The sequence below is a fragment of the Plectrocnemia conspersa genome, unplaced genomic scaffold (genome assembly GCF_051122295.1).
Source record: "Plectrocnemia conspersa isolate PC_06_02 unplaced genomic scaffold, ASM5112229v1 ptg000010l, whole genome shotgun sequence".
Classification (NCBI taxonomy): domain Eukaryota; kingdom Metazoa; phylum Arthropoda; class Insecta; order Trichoptera; family Polycentropodidae; genus Plectrocnemia; species Plectrocnemia conspersa.
The window spans coordinates 18,492,937-18,518,687 of NW_028277174.1; the positions used below are offsets into that span (position 1 = coordinate 18,492,937).

The following is a 25,751-nucleotide window of genomic DNA, read 5'->3' on the forward strand; positions in this document are numbered from 1 at the left end:
GTTTATATTAATATGAGATTTTTCATAATTACTACCATTTTAATAAGTTCAATTAACTTTAACATGTATATATTTAATTGCCAAATCACCGCTGTTTGTCTTTTAATATTAGATCCAAGAAAGTCAATAGTAATTTTGTTAGAATAACCGTGATATATTATTCATATAACCAAACACTTTCTGGCACACTCATAATTTAAACTTTTGTTTATAATTCTAACTGCTTCACCATTTTGAATCATCTTCAACTAACACTTTGTAAGAAAAATGGTGATTATAACATATTTCACTGTTTATTTAATCGTACTAAGCTGTATCCCGGCGCGCGCTTGACAGATGACGTTAGTGTCTGACGTTGGAAAATCCCGGGTATTGAAGCGCTTAAAAACGAACGACGCAATTGATTTTATCGATTCAAATTGTAAAACACATATCAAAATATGTATAAAAATCATAAATTTCTAAAAATGATATTTTTAAAAATTTAATTTGTACGGGCCTTAAAATATAATATAAATAATGTGGATTTGTATTAGCTTCTCTATACAGAAAAAATATGTACCTAAATTTTGGCGAGCATTGACAATTAAAAGTTATAGTTTTTAGAGCATTTTTAAAATTTTGCTTGAAAAAACATTTGCAACGAAAAGGGACAAAGTTTCAAAATAAGTACTATTCATTACCAACCAATTGTATACCACTAATATAATATTTTTTTAAATTATTAAGTTTCAGAATAATATTTCAAGATTTATTCAAAATATTTTTTTCAACCTTAAAAATATTTTTTATTTTATTATGGATTTTAAATATTCTTAATTTATTACAGATTTTAATTATTTTTAATAATAATTTTCAATAAAGTGAAAACTTTTTGCACTTATTAATTATTAAAATGTATAATGCAGAAAAACATTTATCCTAAAAAATATATTAATCAAAATATTTTTTATTTTTAAAATACTTAATACTGCGCAGAAAAAACATTTATTTTTTATAATATATTCATCAAAATATTTTTTAATAAAAATTGACAGTGTCAAAATTATTAATATTTTTAAAGCGCACTTTTGGTTGAAAGTTACAGATAAGTTGCTTGATATTTTCGGTTTGTTTCTTTCTAATTAGTAAATTTAATTAAATACTGACTTTTATATTTAAAAAAACATATAAACAACTTTTTTTAATTATAAACTAACTTATGGTGTAACCAAAAAACTTTTTTATTACTAAAATTTTAATTTATGATAAAATTGTGTTATATGCAGCATTAAAACGGGTTCTCTAACACCAAAAATACACTACAACACAATCAATGACTTTGCACCAATCGCTCACATTGCACCAACTATAGGTGATCGATTGTGTTGTAGCGTCAGTGAGGTGTAACAAAATGTTTTTTTAATATCAGTAAAATTTTGAGCGGATGTGTAACCGATACTATTTATGATTATTATTTATTTAACTGTAAACCTACTTTTAAATGACACAAAATGTTACATTTTAATGCTGAAAATTTTTTGATATTTTTTGTTTTAATAATATTTAGTAAAGTTACAAACCTATTTTGAAAATTATCACAGTAAAATCTCTTTGTAACGAATACCGAAATAACGAAATTTCCATTATAACGAATCTTCAATTTGTCCCCGAAAAACTTTTATACAAAATGTTTTCATTGTAACGAATACTGATCTCAGTTTAACGAAATATTTTTATCAGAATTTAAAAATGATGTTGCCAATTGACACAATATTTCTCCGAATTCAGTTCGTCCTTGACTTAGCGTGTGCTTGATGTGTTCAAAAGCGACATTACAGGTGTTTTGCTGACCCTCAAACATTTTTTTCACAAATTTTATTGTGTTTCATACGATATCCCTTAAAATGGACAAAAAACGATTTGTCAACCTTATAAGAGGTTATTTTGATGCTGTAGTAATATGGTAATTAAAAATAAAATAAAAATATATCATCTACCATACGAATTTTCAGTATACCGAAATTAATTCATTGCTTCTGTGAACTTCGCTATATTGAGATTTCACTGTACAATGTTTTATTTAATATTATCTAGCTAAGTTTTAAACCTATTCATTAATGATATACAATATTTAGATTTATCATTAAATATCTAAATTTTAAATCTAACGTAAAATAATATAAAATGTTTTCTTTTGGAAATATTTAGTCAGGTTGTTAACCTATTTTCTAATGAATTGAAAAGGTTTTTTATAGATTGAACCATTTTGACTATCATTGAAAATCCTAAATAATAATGTCTACTTTGAACCATTAAATTTTAAAATATATTTTAAAAAATCAGAACGAAGCAAAAATAATATTTAAAACCCAAAAAGTTGAGTTCAAATGGCGGACCGGCAAACAAATGGTATTAACACCAGATTTTGTGACCATGCAAAAATTTAAAAACAATAATATGGTTTGAAATTAAATATAAAAACATATATATAGTGAGCTTATCAGTAACTATATTGCTTACATAATACTTATTTTTACTTTATTTATTTAATATAATAAATTTGTTTATAACAGTATACATTTGTTTCTCACAATTTGCTCTAGAGCTTACGTAAAGAGTACACACATAAAAGGCATCGGTTCACTTTGTCATTTAAAAGTTTAAAGTAAATTAGCGAAAGAGCCCCCCTTTGCAATTTAACAAGGACCTAATGAATTGCCATCAGACGATACATCAGCGTCCATTACTCCATACTCTGAGAGCGTTATGGAACCAATTAGTGCCCGGAAAGCCGATACGCGGCTCCGATGTTAACTTTGTTTCCCTACAAATTCGATTGTCCCGCTATATTAACGAGAACGAATCGCCCATCGCAGTTAGTTACCAAACGCAATTTAGTGCGTTAGAATCTTTTGTAACGAGATTAATTCAAGTTTTTATCACAATATGATTGTTCATAAATTAAATAGCTCATATCGCTAACTTAAAAAATATATGATACATAAGATTTAATTAAAAAATTGCTATATTTAGATCCCAAGACAAGGTAACATATCAACTGACATAAACGTAGTTTCGAGATATTTAGAGATCATTTACTATTTCATCCAACCAATGCTTCGTAAGTTTCGAGTTGTTTAGGCGGGACAGATGTTTAGCTTACTCGTTGCATGGTAATATAATTGATGATGGTAAAAATATATTTACTTTTCAAAAACCCGTGGTATATAAAAATTTACAATTAAAACATAATTTGAGTCATTCATATTTACAATACCACTTAAAACTTTTAAATTTTATCATTATATTATCTAAGAAAAAAAAACAAACTGATTTATATCCCCGCCGGTTGAATGACAATATTTTTGCATACAATAATATAATATGGTGCTCAGCGAGAAAATCTCCATCACCGCAGGAATGGAAGGAAAATATTCCTTTGGGATTTTAAACCGGTGTCAGATAAAGAGGAGCCAGTTTAAATCTAGACTCTGTGCCGCCATAACTAAGGAGATATTTATGTATCTCTACACACTTATCTGGCCGGCGCCGCAGAACGCAGTGCACGTACACACATACATGTATATGCACATCCCAGCCCCCGTACTTATACTTAAAACCGAAATTAGCATGCCATTTACATAACAAAGCGGAATATCTTTCTCAAATATTCTCGCTTTCTCTCCCTGTCCCGTTTCTCTCTATCTGCGTGGAGCGACTTCTCGCTCGCACGGTACCTCTATGTGGTTTGACGTGGGTAATACGATTTTAATTGCGACGATGTATTAGATTCCTTTATTGATATGGCACTGCAATATATGTTATTAGGTTAGACATTCTGTGGTCGAATTAGCGAAAGCGTTCGAGATTATGACATCAAACAATTTATTTAATGGCAGTTAGCGATAAAAAAAGAGTACTCTCAAGTAATCAGCAATTATTACTCATAGAAACTTTTTTACGTCTTCCATATTTAAAGAAAAATACAGTTTATATCAGCATATAAAAACGTATGCAATAAAGACTAAAATGTTGGAATTCTTCTTTTGATTCGCGCCGTAATTGACGAGCTCGAGAGCACGGTGTGCCTTGTATAATCACCGGGTGCACAATAACTTTAAGTATGCTTCTTTGGTATGATTGATAAATAGTGCAATCGACTTACTTTGAATAGAAATATTTTCTTAGATACCGCTATATGAGGGAATATAAATAATATTTATTTATATTTACATCAAAATTCATACAAAGTATGATGAAATATGATTTTCTTGAGTCGCGTCAACATGTAAAAAGTACTTTATCAACTGATAGAGAATATACACAAGCCTAATTTGTATGTAACACCTCATTGCCAGCGCTTGCATCTTTAAGTTATCATTGTTTGAAGCACCGCATGTAATAACACGAGGTACATGTAATAACACTTATTAGACAGCCCCACTATTATACACTAGCTATTCTACTTTCTAACTATCTAACAAAAAATATTATTTTTTTTCATCCAGGTACTCGCAGTTGGAGGACACATTATGTACTAGCCATCACTCCGCTGCAAGCTTCGTTTAAGAGCGGACATACGCTTCGCATGCCTCTCGCTCCCACCGTACACAGTTTTTATCAGCGCATTAAAGAAGGCGTAAACGCGCCACCGTGCAAAAAAAGCAGCGAAATCTGTATTACGGGGATTACCCGAGATCCCCACGCACGATATTGCCACTCATCTAGAGTGACAGGACCTAGGCGTTATCAATGACATATATGAAAACCACAGGGTGACTAGGCTATAGCCTAATCCAATTCAGCCCAAACACAACATTAATCGCTATAAGAAGCATCCGGTACGTTTGCTTTGCAAAGGCTACCCTTGAAAGATACAAGCGCAATAATATTCATGTTACCCAATGTTTCAGATGCCAAGGGTACGACCATGTTTCAAAGAACTGCCAGCGCACCCCCAGGTACGAAAAATACACCGGCAGCCACGCCATAATCGACTGCTTAAGAAGAATCGCGAGACATCTGCAAAATGTACCGGAAGTGAAGAAGATCATCTATGTCCACTGCAGATCTTCGCAGAATGCTGATCGTTCTCCATTAGATCTGAGACAAGGTTGGCAAGTGCGCCAGTAAAATAAAAATCGCGCTGGTGATGGTTGAATAGTTAGATGTTCTCTTCCAATCGAGGAATCAATATATAAAACCGAATGTTAACATTTATATTTCTAACTTTGTCTGTATTGGGAGGGATCATCTCTCAAGACCAACCGGAGGAGTCGTAAAATTTGCAAATAAATCAATAAAACACGAACGCATAAATACTAACAAAATTATCCTAGCAACCGTTGCGATGTAAATTAAACATAAAAATAGGATAATAATAAATTGTCGTAGGGTATACAAAGTTCCCCAGTACGTTAATTGATCCGTCGCGATTTCGGTGCAGTGTTTGAACTTTCAAACTTCCAGATCTCTACACTAGATACGTGCATTGGAATTTTTCCAGCGTAAATCAATCTGAGACTACGCTTTTTAAATACTTGCACGACACGGATATGATTTTAAAATTACCAAAATCACCGACGTATTACCCTATCAGCCACATCTGTAGATTATTAAATTTCTTTACTCTTCTTTAGATTTACCAATGTATTTAAAATGCAATGTGCAGTTTTAATTTACAAAATTTTATATTATATTCGGCTAAAACTTTTGTACAAACCAAACACATTCGGTTTTCTTAAAAGAATTTATAATACCTGTGAATCCAAATGATTAGCTAGATAATTCGTATATTCTTACTTCAAGGTTTTTCTTTTATTTCCACTATCTTGTATATGCATCATTATTTTTAAGTAAACTTTAAAAAAATATGCTTTCTTCTGAAAATATTAGGAACAAATTTTTAATCCATCAAAATCCACCCAGGGATATTTATCTACACTATCAGTGCATATAAGCTGTATTAGAATATAACTATCCACGACCAGTTGCATCAACTCGATACTCAATAGCTCGCTACGCCATCATTAACTAATATACTATTCCAAGTCATATTGCTCCTCAATTAAAATTGTTTAACCTTTGCTTTGCAAACAATACTCGTATAACAAGTAAAGGATACAAAATTGCTGAGATTAAAATCAAAATGTGATACAATCTAAAACCAAAGACATAATTATTATGATTAACAAATTCCAAGTAATATAAATAGTAAACTGTGAGGGTTCAATCAATGGCCGTTTAGATACTTACTTAAACAAACCAGTAATTACGCAATTACCACAACATTAAAACTTTTTAAGCGCTTTTTTTATAAGCTTCAAAACACTCATATTCTTGTGCCTATCTTTTGTTATTATCTGACGGTTGCTCATAAATCATCACATTAGAATTTAAGCTTTTACTAAAGGGACGCATCGGAATCAAAGCTAAGCAATAAAGCAATTAGATGATAATTAGCCTTATATTCTATACTTATCAGCTTTAAAAAAGTTTAAGAACTAGTATAAATGAGGTGACGCTCGATCACATCACAATTTACTCTCAAAATCACTCTATAATCCCTTGACAATGACCCAAAAATTAGACTTAGCTGACATACTATGAACTGGAGACCATACAGGCTAAATAAAAACATCAAAGTAATCTTCTGTCTTAGGATATTTTTATGTAACAAAATCAAATGAGATTTGGAGGGCTCTCGTTTCTCAATAATGAAGTTTTAATTAACTTTGTTTTTGCTTCGAGGTTTTAATATCATTGTTGTACTTTTGTATGATAATTTAAATATTTAGTAGCAGCGCACGACTAATTTTTTTACAAATTAAATAGTTAATTGAAACGCAGCCGATCGTATATTGAACCGCTTGTTTAACCGAGGTTAATCTTTTCGCGCCTCCGCCGACAGCAATTCATGAATAAATTCAATTAAAACATTCGCACAAACGTTCGCCCATAAATAATTCCACAGTCCGAAATATATACATATAGAAATATTATACATTTCTATATACTATATTCATACCGGAGATAAATTAAAAGTTTTAATTAAGCCGACGCGTAGCCCAACCAAAGAGGATTTGACCAGGGACTACTGACTGATCGATGAAATCAAGAGATAAAATCCTAATCACTTCAATATTTTAATTTATTCCTTTAATATGAATCTGTAGCTACTACATTTTAATGAACATTGGCGAATATTTCAATCAAACCGCTAATTAAATGCTAAATGTAAATCGGATTTCGCAAAAGTCTCCACGCTAACGAGATCACGTTCCGATAACGATCTATCCACCGTTTAAAATAGTAATCCTGGTTTAAGTTGAAACTTTTAACAAGGTGAAATTTTGCTTTATAAAACGTCATTTTTCAAAACAGTAAAACTTGAAAAAGATTTTTACTTTTCTGAAATAGTTAACAAGCTATCAAACGCAAATATATTAACTAGATTTTGGGATCCATTATAAGTTTAAACTTAAATTTGTAAAAAAAGTATAGTCTATACTTAATAAAAATTATCTTGTGTGAAACTAATATTCAACAAATTTTAATAAACACTAACAAAGTTTGCTTTAGACTTATACTTATATCGGTAATTGGTTATACATATTATCACCTATGTACAAAATCAGCATTATTTTGTCTTTTAAAGCCTGTTAGTATAAAACTTACATTTATTCTTGATGATTTCTTAAAATTTAATATATTAGTAACCTGTTGAGTGAAGTGCATTTCATGACATTCATTTAAACGCTATACGATTATTTTAGATAATTAATATCTTACTACATAAAGGCAAAAAGTTAGTAGTAAGAAAATTGTCGAATGCTTATCTTCATATTAAGGTTTTAAAATTAAGTAGATTTTTGTAGATTACATATATAAGAAAGTTTATTATTTTAAATTCTTGCATTTTTTTACAAATATATTGTCCTTTTGATGGTCGGTTTATTATAATATGTATTTATGTCTTTACCCAATTTCCGTTTATAGGTATTGGTAGTAATTGAATCCGCTTCCGGTTGGTAGTAATTAAATTAATTTTAATTATTTAGTGATTTTTAAATACAAGACATACAATATCTAGACATAATTGAAAAATCTCATATGGTATTTTATTTGTATTATATAAAAGTTGAAAAAAGGGACGTTTAAATGGATAAAGCGCCCGGACACAGACTGTTTGACACCCCATCCCTTTCCCGGTCGGAGAGGCGTCGAGTAAAACGGACTCGATCGTTCGGAAAAATCAACAAAGAAAAAAAATGAAGAGCCACATCTCTCTATTCGAGTTTATTTAATGTGTTCGCTCCCCTTTTGTCGTCTTCATTGTTCGCGGCGAAGAGCGCCTTATAATATTTTGTGCACTGTGATGTAAATTCACCGAAAAAGCAATATCCTCTCAGGGATAAAATTTCGTATTCACGCGAGATGATGAATTATCGCACAAAATTAAAAATGATTTCTTATAATTTAACATAATGTTCTGATCCGTTAAAATATATATTTAAAAATTATTTAAACAACGAACTTAAGAATATTCAGGAAATTATGGAAATATGTTGATATGTCAAGCATTCCAAAACTGTAATCGTAAGTGTGACGAAACATTTTTATATGTAAACTTAACAAATTCAGCTAACATGTTTATGCATTTTTCCAAAATGAACATAATCAATAACAAAAAATATCATTTACAAATAATAATCTAAAATGTTAAGTTTATATGGTAAAGTGAATATGAATATTTTCTGAAACACCTGAATAGTCAACACGCGGACATCAAATTCACCATGGAAGTAAAAGAAGATCTACAGATACCGTTTTTGAACACGCTGATAAGAAAAAGAAGTAATGTGATATTGGGACACACGGTCTATCGTAAGAAAACCCATATGAACCAGTATCTTAACGCTGACACCATCCAGCGCATATCCAATCGGTTATCACAAGCCTAGCAACCCGATCGATGAGGCTCACAGAATACAACAACTGAACGACAGAGAGAAACATACTAAAGACAGCCCTGCTTGAAAACGGTTTACAGGCCCGGCGATCAGGAGAGCTTTAAATAAAGCTAAGCAAGTGGACAACACAACCACGATAGAAACAAACAACGGAAGGAGAGCTGAAATTGTCATGCCGTACGTGGAAGGGGCCACCAATAAAATCTCACGGATGTTGACGAAACACCACATTAAAACCACATCACACTCGTGAAGATCAAGGACCAAATTGAGTTAGAAGGATAAGGAATGTACGAGGTCCCCTGCAATGACTGCGAAAAAACATATATTGGGAAAATAAACAGACGTACCTCCACACGAGTCAACGAACATATCCTTTCGGTCCGAGACAGAAACACAAACTCTTCTCTGGCTCATCATACAATATTGGCTACGGACTCCATCTCGATCTTACTTGAATGTTTGCGTCTGACGTTTCGAAAAATCTGTCACTCTTTATCCTCGGAGACTAACTGTTGCTCTCATGTGGGGGTTCACCAGTGTTGTTACTTTCTTAAAATATCACTATTTTTGTTTTTTAATTTATTATTTTCATCAATTATATTGTGTTAGAACTAGTGTTTATTTGTGGTTTTTTTGTTTACTGGTTTCACCCTGCTCAGAATTGGAAGCCAAGATCTTGGAATCATTACGTCGTCTCTTTTGTTCAAGGAAGATGCTTTGTTGATTTCTATCATAATCGCTCCCGTTTAGTACGAACAAAAGGATTTTTATCTTGGCCAAAGTCCTGATGGAAGAGAAGTTAGTTATGTGGTTATCATTAAACGCATGTTTGGCTTGTGCTGATTTTGCATCATCTATTTTTACCGCTTTTTTGTGTTTGGAGGCTCTTTGTGCGATTCTTCTGTGTGTTTGTTCTATATAAGATTTTTCACAGTCTGCACAAAATATTTGATATATGCCTTGAGAGTCATTTGGAATAGAATCTTGACCATTCGGCAGGAAAGAATCTATGTTTCCACTTTAATGGAAAATGGTTCTGAATTTTTCCCTGCCAATGTCCAATGTAGTTATATATATCCTTTTTTCATATTCTTACTTAATATTTTTTTATAATCATTAGCCTCAAGAACTTTGTCAACAATTCTGAGCTCTTTAGTTCTATTTTCTGCACCCAATCGTCGTCCAAACCTTTGTCCACATCGAGGCTCTTAAAGCCAAAACAGTTCAAGTCAAACTATCATGGATCCCGCAACACGTGGATTTTGCCGGAAACGAAGAAGCGAACCGTCTTGCCAAATAATTAAAACACACGAATAGGATAGTCGCGCTTCCCGTTAAGTTACGTCAGATCAATTATCCAAGAAAAACTAAAATACACAGAATCGCTATACAGAATGCTAAAAGCTTCCTCCTACAATTCTCCACGCCTGCAATAACTCATGCGATCACCGACAAGGCCCCTTTGTCAGCTACCTAGCGAGGTTTAAACCTACGAAAAACGTCAATGTCCGTGCGATGACCACGCCATTTAAGACGTAGACCACCTTCTCCGGAGATGCCCCGCATTAGTGGGATAGACAGGGACTCTTAAACGCCTGCAGAATTTTCAACCAGAGGACTACCTGTCCACACTGAGTCAGGCGAACGTTGAGGATACAAGGCCGTGCCAATCGCAAGAAAAATGTGGTAGGAACAACCCCCGGAGTAACTCCCGGAAACTAAAGGATTTCAAAACTTTTTTTTTGTTATAAGGATAGGGAATCTTCGCAAGACTTGACCAGCCTCCAGGTTGCTGGTGATTGTGCCAGATTCCGCTGCTAGCAGTAACCCTTCAAAAGGCACCTCCAGCGTATATTTCAGCCTTCGGTAGTGTGGGATTTTTACCCACTGACCCCCCCCCTCTGCTCCCGCTACTTTTCAGGCATATTGCTTTTACGCATTAACTTCTGGAAGGCAGCTGTTCTGAAGCTTGCGCTCCTATCTTTCAAGATTTAAGCTTCGTTTCTCATTATTCAGTGAGCCCTTGTTCTTCGGTGGGGATAGCTCTTCGGCTTATCTCATCCTTCTCTTTGACGGTCATAACGCACCATATAAATTCTTGATAAGCTGACCACGCCTTTTTGTCACTTAGCATGGAAGGGACCATGTTCTCTGGCAATATTTGTATACCTGTTGTTTCTTCCAGGTTACGCCTCTTCTCATTCCATGCTGGACAGCTAAAAATCTTGTTGGCAGTATCGTCGATTGCGGACGCGTCGCAATGGTGGCACTCTGGTGTTGCTTCCTTACTTATCCATTTTTTTTGTTATGAGGAGAGGGAATCATCGAAAGACTTCACCAGCCTCCAGGTTGCTGGTGATTGTGCCGGATTCCGCTGCTAGCAGCGACTTACCGGTTAAAACTCTCCCCAGCCCTCTCCTGGACAGCCGGTACTATCTTTCTGATATTAAACGTCAGCTCGTCCAATTTAGAGACTCTGTCCCGTTAGGGCCACTATCTTTCGCTGTCTTCCAGCTTCTTCTTTGATCTTTAAGGCATCTGACGCGTAGTCGGTCCATGCCTCACAGTTACATCGGCTCTCCAGCATGCATTGGACCATAGTGTCTGTTGATGCAGGCCTTCCTATGACCTTCTTCAGCGCCGTTCTGTTTGCCAACCAGACTGTGAACTTGAAGACGGTATGCTCTGCGTCATCATCTTCAGATGTGTCGCAGTGGAGGCATGCGGCACTCTCTGTCTTGCCGATCCTCGTAGTGTATTAACCGAAGCAGCCGTGCCCAGTCATCACTTGCGTCAGATGGTATGACAGCACGCCGCCGTGTGTCCTTCCCGTCCATAGGAATAGGTCACCGACGAGTCTGTTCCATGCTATCATAGGCAGCGGTAGCTTCCGCTTTCTTGTGAAGACTGCTTCGGTCTTTTCAATCGCCAGCGTGAGCCTAGCGTGGTCCATCCATCTCTGGATCGCATGTAACGCTTCTTTCGCGACCACTTGCAGCTGCATGGTCGTCTTGGCGGTGGACATCACCGCGACGTCACTCATAGCAACTCATGGTCACTCATAGCAACTCGTCGTACATTGCGTTCCAGAGTGAAGGTCCGAGCACCAACCCCTGCGGAGCACCCGCCGTCACACAGCGGAGGTATTTTTTAACCAAGTTCTCGTACTCCACAACCCTGTCGGTAAAGTAACTCTTGACGAGTCTCACCAGGTGAGCTGGAGTTTTTTGTCCGTCAACGCCTTTAAAATTAACTGCCATCTGACACATTTAAAGGCGTTTCGGACGTCAAGGGCTATTAGCACTGCGTGTCTGCCTTCCCACGTTTCTCTGACCCTCGTGACGACGCTCTCGATGAATTTGATGGTTGATCTGCCGGAGCGAAAGCCGTACTGTCTTTCTGACAGTCCTGTCGTCTTGTCCTCGAAAGTCGCGTGGAGGCGCTGCAGGACCTTTCAGGAGCTTACCGGGTCCGTCCAGCATGCACAGGGAGCGGTATGCGGATGGACCGGGTTTAGCTCCCTTACCTTTGGGGATCAACACCAGCTTCTACCTCTTTTACGGCCAAGCAAATGTGCCTTCGCTAAAGTATGTGTTGTAGACTGTTAGCAGCAGTTCCGGGTCCGTTTAATAATTGTGTTAGGCACGCAATCCGGGCCGGAGGCCTTTCTCGCGCTGAGCGTTTTCCCAACGGCAGTCAGCTCTTCTGCGTTAAACGGGAGGGAGCTGTTGCCCCTCCATGTTGCTTTCGTTTTTGAGGTAGGGGTCGACAGTGGTTCTGCGCAGCTTGCTTCTGACCAGCTTGTAAGGTGTGCCCCACGGGTCTCAGGCCAGCGTGGCGCACAGCTCGTTTCAGTATCGGGACTTGCTGGTGCTGATTTCAATACTAAGGGTTTTCCGGGCTCCCTTGAACGCTTTGCAGAGCATCTTGTCTCCTAGTCTTCTTTGCGTTTTTCGGCGCGCGGAAAAACACTTGCGGCGAAGTTCCGCGATTGCTTCGGTTCATCAGTTTCTCTCGGTGTGCGATGCGTCTGTTAAATTGTCCAATGTGATTTTTTTCGCAATCTGCACACGTGATTTTATACACACCTTGGGATTAATTTTTTACTCAATCTTTCACGTTTGGAAGAATTGAACCAATTTTGTTTTTAAATTACAAAATAGTTCGGATATTGTGCTTCATTAGGGCTTTTCCGATCTTTTCCGTCACCCCTCAGATGTTTAGAAAACGTGCCTGTCTTATGTATTTTTTTTTATTTTTTCTTTTCTTTTCTGTTGTCTTTAGATTTTCTTTTCTGAAACTATTTGATTAAAGTGCGACTTTAACGGTTTAGAGTTCGGCGTCAATATGTTCTTGGTGGGTCAAAACTCTATCTCTATTGAATAGAGTTTGCTACTGATTTAATCTGTGCCGGATGGTGGTGAGAATTCGCATGTAGATATCTGTTAGTGTGCGTATTTTCGGAATACTGTATATCCTAGAGAACCGTCTTCTTTTTTTATAATAAGTGTGTTTAGGAAGGGTAGTTGACAGTTTTCTGCAAATTCTATAGTAAATTTTATATTTGGATCTTGTGTATTAAGAAAGTTAATTAACACATCCAAATCGTTCCTTCCTTACACTGAAAAGACGTCATCGACATAATTTAACCAAACTTTCGGTTTTAAACCGTTTTTTCTAGAGCTTCTGTTTCGAAATATTCCATAAAAAGATTAACTATTACTGGTTAAAGCGGTGAACCCATAGTAGCTTCTTCGACTTGTTTGTAGAACTCCCCTTTATAAATAAAATACGTGTAGTTGAGACAGTGTTTGGTTAACTCCATAATATATTTCGGCGGCTTATACAATGTGGTTAAGGGTTTCCGCAATGGGAATATTTGTAAAAAGAAAGGAAACATCAAAACTTACTAGAAGATCTTGATCGTTTTCATTATTTTACGAATTTCTTGCATACTGAATTGTTTAATATGGACATGGATTTGATGCAATGTCTTTAGAAAAGTATCTCACTGATTTTATCCAACTCTGAGAACGAAGCAAACTCCTCCCAAACTCTAACGCCCTTTTGCATTTCAAAGAACCTAACTTTAATATTTTCTGAAACATAAACTTTAGCAATGTTTAACCAATTACATTGTATTATTAGTACAAAAACTGGAAAGGCTAGGCAAACAATAATAATTCAATTGTAATTAAAAGTCGAAATTTCAAGATTTTGATACTCATTTCTATCGACTTTTTCGACAAATAATAATATAGAGTCACCACCAAGACTCGAAGGTCTCAGGCCAAATCGAAGGAGTTTTTTACATTTTTTCCGCTAGTGGTTGGAAACCCTTTGCTATATATTTTGCTAATTCTTGAGTGGATGCATCAACTGCGTTGACAATTGCCCTTAATGGTAACCCTGTTTTATGTGTTTTAGGAAGACCGTTAAACATGGGTCCTTGAAGAGGTATTTCGTGGTGCAAGATAGGTGATTTTTCGATTAGATTGTTTTTTTTTTATCCTTATCATCCAGCAAAGCTCTAATCTTACTATCGTATTTGCATTGAATTAGCACTACAGTAGCGTTACCTTTGTCAGCAGGGAGAATTATTAGATCTTTGTTGTTTTTAAGGATTTCAATGTCTGTGAAGCAGTCGCGGTTACGCTTCTATATTCGTAGTTATCAGTGGGTCCGGTTGACGATTTGTGGTAGGACGTTTGTACAGCGAACTGTACAAAGTGGCCCTTATGAAATCTTCCGGTAAGTTCTTGACGCGTGTTGACTGGGATCCTTCGACAGTCGTCGATATTAATCCTCGAGCGCGTGTCCTGGAGATGGTTGCTCAGACAGGAGGCGAGGTGTAGAATCCGAGTAGTCAAGTCGAGCGGCGAGTGTAGCCCAGTGAGTTGCTGAGTCGGAAGTCCGGAGTCGAATGATTGTGAGTATCTGGTATCTATATTTCTTGAGAGACGGCGCTTTTTGTGCGCTTCGCTCTCAATCGGACTGGTTGAAGTTTTTTTTTTGTTTTTTAGTGTGGTCGTTCACGGCGGCTCGTATCTAAGTATATCCCTAGGATGCGGGTTTCCGAAGGGATCTTCAACGCTACACAGGTTTGTGATAGTCTTGTTCGGTACGGAGGGTAGTGTTCGGTGACATCTGTCTGAGAGCTCCTTGACGAATTCCATGATCAGACAGACGTCGGTATCCTTGCGGATGTCGGCGTTCCTGACGAACCACGGGGCGTCCAGTGCTTCCCTCAAGATCTTGTTCTGGACAATCTGTAACCTGGCCATCGTGTTCGACCGCGCGTAGCCCCAAACCGGAGCGGCGTACGTCATAATCGGACGGATCATCGTCTTGTAAATGAGGACCTTGTTTTTGAGACTTAGTTCGCTGCGGCTGCCCATGATCGGGCGCAGCGCCGCCATGCCTCCTCTGGCTTTTTTCGGACGCTTTCGACGTGGGGCTTCCACGTTAGTTGCTTATCGAGCGTGAGGCCCAGATAACGAGTCTGATTCACCCACGGTATCTCTTCTCCGAACATCTTAATGGGACGCGGGGTCTCGGCTCGTCGTCCTTTCCTTGTGAGCTTTTTGGCACCGCCTTATATTCCCGGTCGGGTGCGCAACAGTATCCCCACTCCGCGCGTTGCTTGCGGTGGCGTGGGTGCGGTGTAGTTGTACAACGCCGCTTAGTTCGGTGCACAGCTCAGCGGGACTTCACTTTCGGTTATGTTGTGTCCCGGACGGTCGTCTCGAGGTCCGTATATCTGTAACTCTTCCTTTGACAGATTTTGTTTCGGTAGCTTGGCGTTTCGTAGGATTTTGCATAATCCTGACGGACTTTTTCTGCCATCAGTTTTAGTCTGTCTATCGCTGCCTCTACGTTTCTGATGACATAAAACTACTACCACAAAATTAAAACCTTTTGATAAAACTTTTATTTCAGCATCATCTAAAGTTTGTTACTAAAATTAAACACCGTTGATTTGCACTGATCTATTTTATCGACTGTATTTGGTACAATATTTTATTGATTGTTATTGAGGCGATTAATTTTTTGTTCATGACGTTTGTTCGTTAATGTTTCTAATTTGGCATGTGGCGAGGTGTTAATTAATTAATAATCTCCCACAATTCCGATTATATCTTTGTTTCTAGATGGTTTTTAATTTTGCTGCTTCTGTTTCATTCCAATGTAATAGACGACGCTTGTTTCAGATTTATATTTTCAATAGAGCTTGACCGGCCTTGTATGTTTATCACTATGTCACTTTGTCGACCTTTAACCGTACTTTTAAGCTGAAAAAAAATCGGAATAAGTTTTGTGTAAAGACACTTTTTCAGAAACACTAGAATACATTTGTTTTTGGTCTGTTTTTCAAGCAATTTTTAATATTTTCGTAAAATTTCTCCCCATAGAGATTTATATGTTTTTTTAGAGGTTCGTGATTAATATTTTTTTAATCTCACATTACACTTCTATTTTATCTAAATTTCTGTGATGCTCCAGCCATGGTCACGAATTTTCCGTAACTGTCACTCTGGTCCTTGATCTTGTCATATATACACATTCTTGCGGTGGGCAGTATTAATGATATAAATTAAGTGTCTATTTCCCGGGGACACGTCATTTGTCATTAGGCAATAACTAAACAATACATATATATCTTATAAGCTTCTATTAAACATCGTGTTATAAAACATATGTATTAATCTTTTTGTACCATTAGATGTTATCTATTGGGAATCAAGTTTAAAACCCACTAATAATTACATAAGTTAGGTAGATATATGGTGATACACGATTCAGTGAATTATTTCTATTAACAACGACAAATTTGTACATTTCGTCGAAATCCTGTTCCGTTTGAACAAATCAACTTTTACAACGCCACCGTTTTGCCAATCAATAAATTATTTCCGCTCTCCTCCCATTTCCGCGTTCGGCTGTGACGAGACAAATCATCCTTCAAATTTCCTCGTGGCGTCCATTTTTCCTCCGAAAATGGTACGTGGTCTCCTTTTCCCTACTGAGAAAAGACAATCAGAAAGATAATGAACTTAGACAGAGAATACCAACAAACACATAAAAGTGAAAACGTAAATGATATTATTTGACTTTTCATTATTTACTTACTTTTACAAATCATTTCTGTAAAAAACGGCGAGTTTACACAAATAGTTTTCTATACAATATACAAATTTTAATTTTAAAAATATGAATATAAACATAACCTGCTCGAAAATGTAAGCAGTATGTTGTACCTATAGATATACATATACCTATTATTCCTAATGTATTTTTTTTTATTATATTAATTTTTATTAATCTCTTTTAAATTTACATTTACGAAACAGAGCTTTACCAACTGGGCAAGTCAATCAGACGTAATAAATACCTACAAGTAAATATTAACCGCCAAACTAAAAGTCTAAAAATCAGTGACATCCATACAATTAATTATAAAATATTATGTGGATTATTATTTATTTTCAATATATGTCACTTTTAGCTAGGGTCGGATTTTTATTTATAAATAAAAATTCAATAGCTCGATCCCATAGTAGAGACTACCAAACTAAGCCTGATGAATTACGCTAATCTGACATTAGAAAATACATCGATATTTAATAAATTATTTTATTAAATTGATATATTTATTTATTTATTAATTTATTAAAATTATAACCATCGTGACCTGACAGGCAAACCCAATGCGTCACGATAGTCAAAAGTACAAATACATCATAATACATACAAATATAAACAAGACAAAACAACAGACACAAATCACCTCAACAGGTGTGCATTGTCCCATACGAACTGAACCAAAACTCCATATGTGCAAGAGAAAATGTCAATATTTCTATGGACAGAATTGAGCAGATAAATAGCCTTGGCCAGAGAAGAGTTGACAAGTGCTCCAGTTCTAGACTTAACAGGCAAGAATAGTGGACGCGACCGAGAACTATAACCACCTTCAGGAGCCCACATTTGAAGCTGCTCGAGCACTGAAGGATTGTCTACGATGCCCTTGAGCAATTTCCAGAAGTGTTTAATTACATAAACACTTCTGCGAGTCGACAAAGAAACGTATCCCAGGGCTCCCAAAATAAAAGCACTGGGAAACAAGTACGGATAATACCCGTATTCCTTCAAGTATAAATATCGAAGAAATTTACATTGTACTTTTTCCAGCTTCAATTCATTACATTGATTCATTACGCCTGGGATCCAAATGATGGAGCTAGTTTCTAGTATGCTGCGGACTAGAGTATCATAAAGAGTGCGCAATACTAAAGTATTCCTGAAGTAACGCGCATTTCTCAAGATAAAACCGAGCATTTTTAATGATTTGCTATGAGTCTCTGCAATGTGCTGGCTAAATTTCCAACGTTCTTCGAAAGTCACTCCTAAATCCTTAGTTGAAGAAAACCTTTCCAGAAAATATCCGCCTAGATGGTATGAATATTTTGCCGGCGTTAATGACCTTGAAAATGAAATTGTGTGACATTTCTTTACACTGAAAGGCAATTGGTTATAGCAAGCCCATTTCCATATAGAGTTGAGATCCTCCTGTAGGTCGAGGGAATCAGAAATCGAATGCATTTTCTTGTAAATTTTTAAGTCATCTGCATATAATAAAAAATCTGAATGCTCTATTGCTGTTTCTATGTCATTAATGAACAATAAAAACAACAATGGACCCAAATTGGATCTTTGAGGTACTCCAGTAGGGGTCTTATATTGTTCTGAAAAGGAGTTATTATACTTGACAAATTGATATCTATTGGTCAAGTAATTTGAGAATAGATTTATGAGATCTTCAGAAAACCCGAAATTAGATAACTTTTTTACAAGTAAAGCATGGTTAACTTTATCAAATGCTTTTTCAAAATCTGTGTATACGACGTCCACTTGTACACCAGAGTCCAATGATTTTGAAACATAGTTAGACAAAACCATTAGATTAGTGACAGTGGATCGAGATTTACGGAAACCATGTTGTTGGTCGAGAAGCATACACTTGCAATGATTAAAAATGTATTTATGCAAAACAATTTCAAATAATTTTGCAGGTGATGAGATCAAAGCTATTGGCCTGTAATTGTCAATCTGAGATTTGGGACCCTTTTTATGAATCGGAGTGACTTTTGAACATTTCCACAATTCTGGAAAACAAGAGGATCTCAAAATTAAATTAAATATAATTTTTTTTTAAATTCAATGGCTCGATCCCATAGTAGAGACTACCAAACTAAGCCTAATGAATTACGCTAATCTGACATTAGAAAATACATCGATACTTAATAAATTATTTTATTAAATTTATATATGTAAATATCATTGAACAAAAACATCTACTCTTAAGACTCTCGTCTAAATTAAAGAAAAACAAACGGAAAGTGCACTTATTAGTAAAACATAGAAATGCTGGCAAAACTCTGGTATTTTATATTTTAATATGTGAATTGCATAAAGATTGACATTAATGCTTACTGTAGTAATATACGCCTCAATCAGTTTTAATCGTGGTTTAGAATCTGTATAGTATTTACACCACAGATCTATTTTTTGGATCAGTAATATATTATTTATTCTGATCCTTGCCCAAGGAATTTCTTTTATTGAGCCATAATCGGGAGGTATTTTCGTATGTGTCTTCGTCTTTATAATATACACTATTTCTTGCACACTGAATTGTTTAATAGGGACATGGATTTGATGCAATGTCTTAAGAAAAGAAAATTATCTCACTGATCTTAAAATATAAAATTTGTACGACTTATCGTTTATATACAAACAAAATTAACCGTAACATTTTTGAGAAAAACCGTTAGTTGAAAGTGAGCTTGCTTACTTTCAGTAAATAATAATACTACACTTTCAAGGTTTTGGATCACCAGAATATATTTATAATTATTAGATGAACAGAATATATTCATTATATTTATAATGAATATAATCGTATTTACTTCTCGTTAAAATTAAATTACATCACCATAAAATACACAAATTTAATTTATCATATTTTTGGTCAACGACGCGATATTTTGTTGAAAGTTTGAAACACTTGTACGTCATACGTTGCACGTATCTAACTCTACTCAGACGATTTCGTACACGTGATACTCCGGGTGGGTACCGGGTTTTCACAAAACTTATTTTCTCCTTCAGTATAAAGCGACGATTTTAAATCCTTGCTAGGAAAAGTTTAAACTAGTACGAACGTGAGCACCCATACGCCGAGCATTTAATCCAGTTATTTTAATACTTGTATTACTTTTGAATCTTTTCTCAGCCAACGACGCTGAATTTTAAAATTTCGACATTAAAAAATATTACGCGAAGGATGAAGAACGTGCCACAATTCGCGAATATTTAACACTATAGCAAGGAGCCGTAATAGGTTGTCTTGATTTTCAAGGAAACAAAGAGCCGGCTAAATATTACACCGAGATCTCACAGAATGCCGATTAGACTCTTGATGAATACTAATTTGAATCTCGAGGGATACGATTACGCTTTTGAAGTATAAAATTAAAATATATACGGAATTAATATGACAGACATGCCTTCGTGGACTCAAAAAGGATGTATTAACTGTAATGTATATTAAACGTAAAACTAGAGTTTAAAAAATCATTATTCTTGAGCAATATATTGTTTTATATAAAACATAGACAAACGTTAAAAACAATTATTTAAAAGCATATATAAATAATAAAAAAATTGTACTTTAAAACCCCTAAATTATATTTTATAAGCATTTATAAAATATATAATAATTGTACATCATTGTTCTAAATATTTATAAAACGTTTTTAAGTGATAAAAAAATATTAGTTAATTTTGCACTTATTTCTAAAAAAAAATAATATAATTTTTTTATTACTTATCGAAGCAAAAAATTGTTCAAATATCAAAATAAAATATAAATAAAACAAAAATAACATCTATGTTTACAAGATAACACTTTTATTTTGATAAAAACTTTTAAAATCTGTTTGTATATGGTATATTTATAAGAATGCTCTGTTTAAAATAAACTAAATAAATTTTATTTTGAAAAAAAAAATTGTTTGAGTTTATTTGTATATGATTGCTAAAACTGAACTTTGTTTATTTTTATTTTTTTTTATTACTATTTTCTGATTTTATTAATATTAATAATAATAAAAATTCAGTACACTCAATGTTTCAGAATTCAGTACACTCAATGTTTTAAAAAACTGTCCATGCACCCCCAAGTGAGTGAAATGCACCAGCACCCACGCCACAATCGACTGTTCCAAAAAATATTGCGAGACAGAAATTTCTTGCTTTGAGGCCGACGAAAATACATCCCACTAGCTACTCCAATGAAGACACAACTAAGACGCAAATCAGACAACCAAAAGAGCATTCCTCAGATGCTTCTCAGAGTGCTGATCGTGCTCCAGAAGATCCGAGTCAAGGCAAAATCTAAATTGCTTTGATGATGCTTGAATACTTGGATATCCTCATCTAAGCAGGGAATCAACATATTGAATGGAATTTCTGTGAAATCAGATATAAAACTGAGAACTGAAAACTCTCTTATTTTTATATGTGCAACTTACATTTTTACACGTTTTTTTGCACGGTAGATTCTGGAACGTATCCCCCGTACAAAAAATCTCAGATGTACTTACATACATGGCACAGATTCATAATTTTCAACTAATCATAATAACTTCATAATAGCCTTTAAATACCTACAGTCATTTTCATGCGAAAGAATAGTATAAAAATATTCCCACATTAACCCCATTAATCTCATGTATTATCAAAACATTTTCATTAATGATTGTTCTTGAATAAAAAGCATATTTTTAATTAATCAAACCACATAACATATTACATATTATAGTCTTATAAATATATCACAAACGATACATTTCAACAAGTTACATAAGCTCGTTTTAAATGAAAAATAATACAATGTAGAAATTACAGTGGGAGCCAATATGGCAACTGTTACTACAATTCCTTTAAAAACTAACACAGCGAACAAACCAGCATCGAAATACATATAAAAGTTTAATTTAACTCTTAACAGTTTATGTCTTTGAAACGTGTACAATAGTCATTGACGGTTTCTAGTTAACATTTCGTAGATATCTTGGAATTGTATTCCGTAAAATAAAAAGTCATTGACACGCATGTATAAGACTTGATCATGAAAATATATACATATAATCAATACACATTTCGAGTTATATCAAAATACAAAATCTTATGTGGATCTTTAAGTTATAATTAGTACCATATATAGTAAATATAAAACATATGTATGAATTGAAAAACATACTCATCCCTCGCAATTTGATATATATTTTTAGGCTAATGCGCACTTGACTAAGAATGAGATCTCAACAATGATAAGCTGTGACGTTTAAACGTCAAGAAAAGCTACTTTTGAGTCCGTGAGGTATATTTCGAAACAAAAGTCTCAAGAGACTTTTGCGATCGTCAAACATGCCCGAAGATCCGAAAATAAAAGATTTTAGAACGTCTCCTTGGAATTTACTTCGAGTGCTTCGCATGACGCAAAATTCTTTCGGAAGCTTAAAGTTATCGAAATTGCTTTTAAATAAAATAACATGTTCGTTCTTAATGAGAAATGTTTGAAAGGTGCGACGTGGATAGTTACATAGTATTTACGAGAAGTAGAGAATAAATGACACTAAATTTCTGAAATAGCTTTGGTAGAACTTACAATATTAAGCGTTAGCAAACCATAATTATATGATGACTTTTATTCTAAGAAACACATATAATTGAAATATCTATGTGCCTAATTATATGTACTATAAAGAGGTATCTTAGAAAATTATCTTTAATATATGTACCTATATACCAAAAATTATTTATTTACGCCACAATATTATCAACATTTTGATGCAGATGTTATGTAAATCTTGTATCTTAAAAAAATAATTATTCCTGGAATGCTTTTCATAAATTTTTTACTATAAAATGAATAAATCTTAACATGCAAAAAGAGCTATAGAGTTGAACACGATCTTACCTTTTACTATAATCAATCAAAATAAACCATACCGTTTTTTGCCTTTTATGTAAAGCTGACAATTATGGTGCTATGCAATTTTGCTTAATTGTTTGTATTTGTTGCTGACCTAGTTTACTGGGTAAAGGAAATCTTAGCGTCTATCGTTATCGGGTCTCTTGCGAGCCGTTACCGAAAACAAATCCTTTGTGTTGCTCTGGTCGCTTCTGTTGTAAAAATATATTATACAATAATAATAATAGAAAAAGAAAAGCAAAGAACTCTCATATATTACTGGCATGCTGTTTTGAGCACCTGTTTATTGTCTCGGAATAGATATGGCAAATATTTTGGCTATACGCTCTCTCCTTGCACATAACAGTTTCGACGCCACAACCACAGAACGGCCAATTTATATCGTCTTCATAAAATAAACAATCGCACAACTCTGGCAGAACATAAAACCGGAATTAAAGTGGTCTACAGCTTTGGGGAAAAATTGCCACTCTACAAAAGTAATAGTTTTCGAGTAAGATCTTTTTGCGATGTATAAATTGATAGCTTATATTTTAATAAGAAATCCGCTAAAGTATTTCTAATCCCAAAAGTAGATAAGGACCCTACACACGCTATCAGCCAATCAGTCTTCTGTCAACGCACAATAAAAGCATCGAGCGACTTATCTTAAAATGCTATTACTTTCAGTAAATAAAATTATTCCAAATTTTTAATTTGGTAATGGATCGCGTCATTCGACAGTTGCTGATTTTTAAATAAAAAAATGATATCAGAAAAGATACGGGCATGGCTCTTTTAGATATAGAAAAGGCCTTCGACACTGTTTGCACGATGTTAAAAAAAGCTTAAGTTCCTTTTACACTTATCTTCAAAATTAATGATTATCTTTGCGATAAAAAATTTACTTAAACTTAACAAATAAAGACCTTGTTAAGTTAAAAAAAATTTTAAATGTTTTTAGTGGCCAGAGTGGCCGAATTTATTTAGAAAATTATAATCCGTTTATTTGGTATCAATTCTGCCACTGTGAATTTTAGAAGCAATTTAAAAAAAATGGCATGTAGAGTGCAGATGTGCACCATCACTCAGGCAACTATGGCTAAGGCACGACTGACTGGGGTTAACTAATACTTCAATTCTGCATTAATAGAGCAATAAAAAAGTAGACTGTATATTTGCTTGTGATTTGTTACTAATCTATATGAAAAGGTCACAGTGAGTCTGGGTTTAAGGCTTTTGTCAGCTAGCTCTCGTTTACTAGTTGAATATTGCTCGGAAGTTTAGGATCATTGCCTATTCGGATTTTGCTTCACTACAACTCATGGACTAAGACTAGACCTGACCTAAGCTATTGCAAATGACAGTCGTGGTGGGGTAAATATGGATAAGGGATATCAGGAATATGAAAATAGGGAGTAGAAGTAGCGCTAAGTTGCGCTCCGTATACCATTTTTGTGAATATAACGTAACAGAAATACCCGAAAAAAATCATTATAAAATAATATTATACATAAACTCGAACTTCTGAAAATATTAACGCTGAAAAAAACAACGCATAAAACAAAAATCAATATATTGCTCCGTTCCAAGCAGAATTTTGTTTGCTTACATTTTTAAATCATTTTTGGACAAAGACGTACATAATTTATTCGCAAGTACAATCATACTATTAGAAAAACAAGACCGATACTCTACCACCGCATAAGATTTAATATAAAAGTTGCCATGGCAAAAATATTTCAAAAGGTCCGTCGGGCTGCTCAGATAGTGGGCAAGTCTTTTTGTTATGAAAGCACTCAGGACGTGCTCGTGAAAACATACCACAGACAGGCCTTTATATTTCTTCGGCAAACATGACTGACGAGAGAGTGAGAGATATATGTAGAGAGAGAGAGAAAGAGTCACAGTACTGGTACGTTTATTATATAAAGTACGACACGAAAGCGTAGCACTTCAATTTGCTTACGCGCCGGCGATCAAATATTATGCTTTTAAGCAGATAAGCAGCGTATTTCGACGTCGTCGATGTGGCGTTGTATATTTAAATATGACGTCGTGTAATTTTGCACCCAAACGGCAAAAGTAGAACGTGTATGGGCTGCCTCTCTCGCAAGGATCTCTTAGGCGATAAGGGAAAAATAATAATAAATACATATATTTTTAATCTAACATGCGACACGTGATAAGAATATATCATACAACAAACGCACCAATTACGGTAAATGGGAGTGCTATGATTAATTTTATACTTTAGAATATTGTTTTGATCCCTCTCGAGAGATTTAATTAAAAATAGTATTTTAAAAGAAATACAATAAAGTATTAGTTTTTGAATTATTATGTATAGGTGTAATCTACTATAATAACAACATACAAAATATAACTACGTCAACTGTCAATATTAAATAGCATTTTTATGCGTGACTTTGACCCTCGCGGAGAGGCCGTCTTTTTGGGATTGAAGGACCAGCGAAACACTTAGTTTGCTTTAAATATTTTATTTTGTATTTCTACATACTTAACAATACGTAGGCTCACCCGCATCCAAGCTCTTCGGGTGCCGAAGATAAAAAAACGGGAAAAACAGCTTAGATAAGCTTAAGAATTTTGCCCATAAGCATTTTTTAGCTGGGAATATCCTAAATAATCAAAATAATAATAATAAATTAGGCGATAAACAAAATACAAGTATAGAAAAAACTACTTTTTTGGATATCTAAGCAACTTTAAAATACATATATAAAATGTAA

At 34.6% G+C, this 25,751-nt stretch overlaps 1 protein-coding gene across 2 annotated transcripts in view; it reads right to left on the bottom strand.

Annotated features, from left to right (window-relative positions):
* The window catches only part of LOC148230810 (uncharacterized), a 73,287-nt gene that overhangs the window by 7,463 nt on the left and 40,073 nt on the right, over window positions 1-25,751 (bottom strand). The window contains exons 3-4 of one of the 2 annotated variants that reach the window (XR_015810950.1): window positions 16,421-25,640; window positions 36-16,249 (exon numbers count right to left, since the gene is read on the bottom strand). The gene's annotated coding sequence lies outside the window, so the exon portion shown is untranslated. Of the gene's footprint in view, window positions 1-35; window positions 25,641-25,751 lie in introns of both variants that reach the window. The other variant, XR_015810949.1, reaches the window with a different exon arrangement.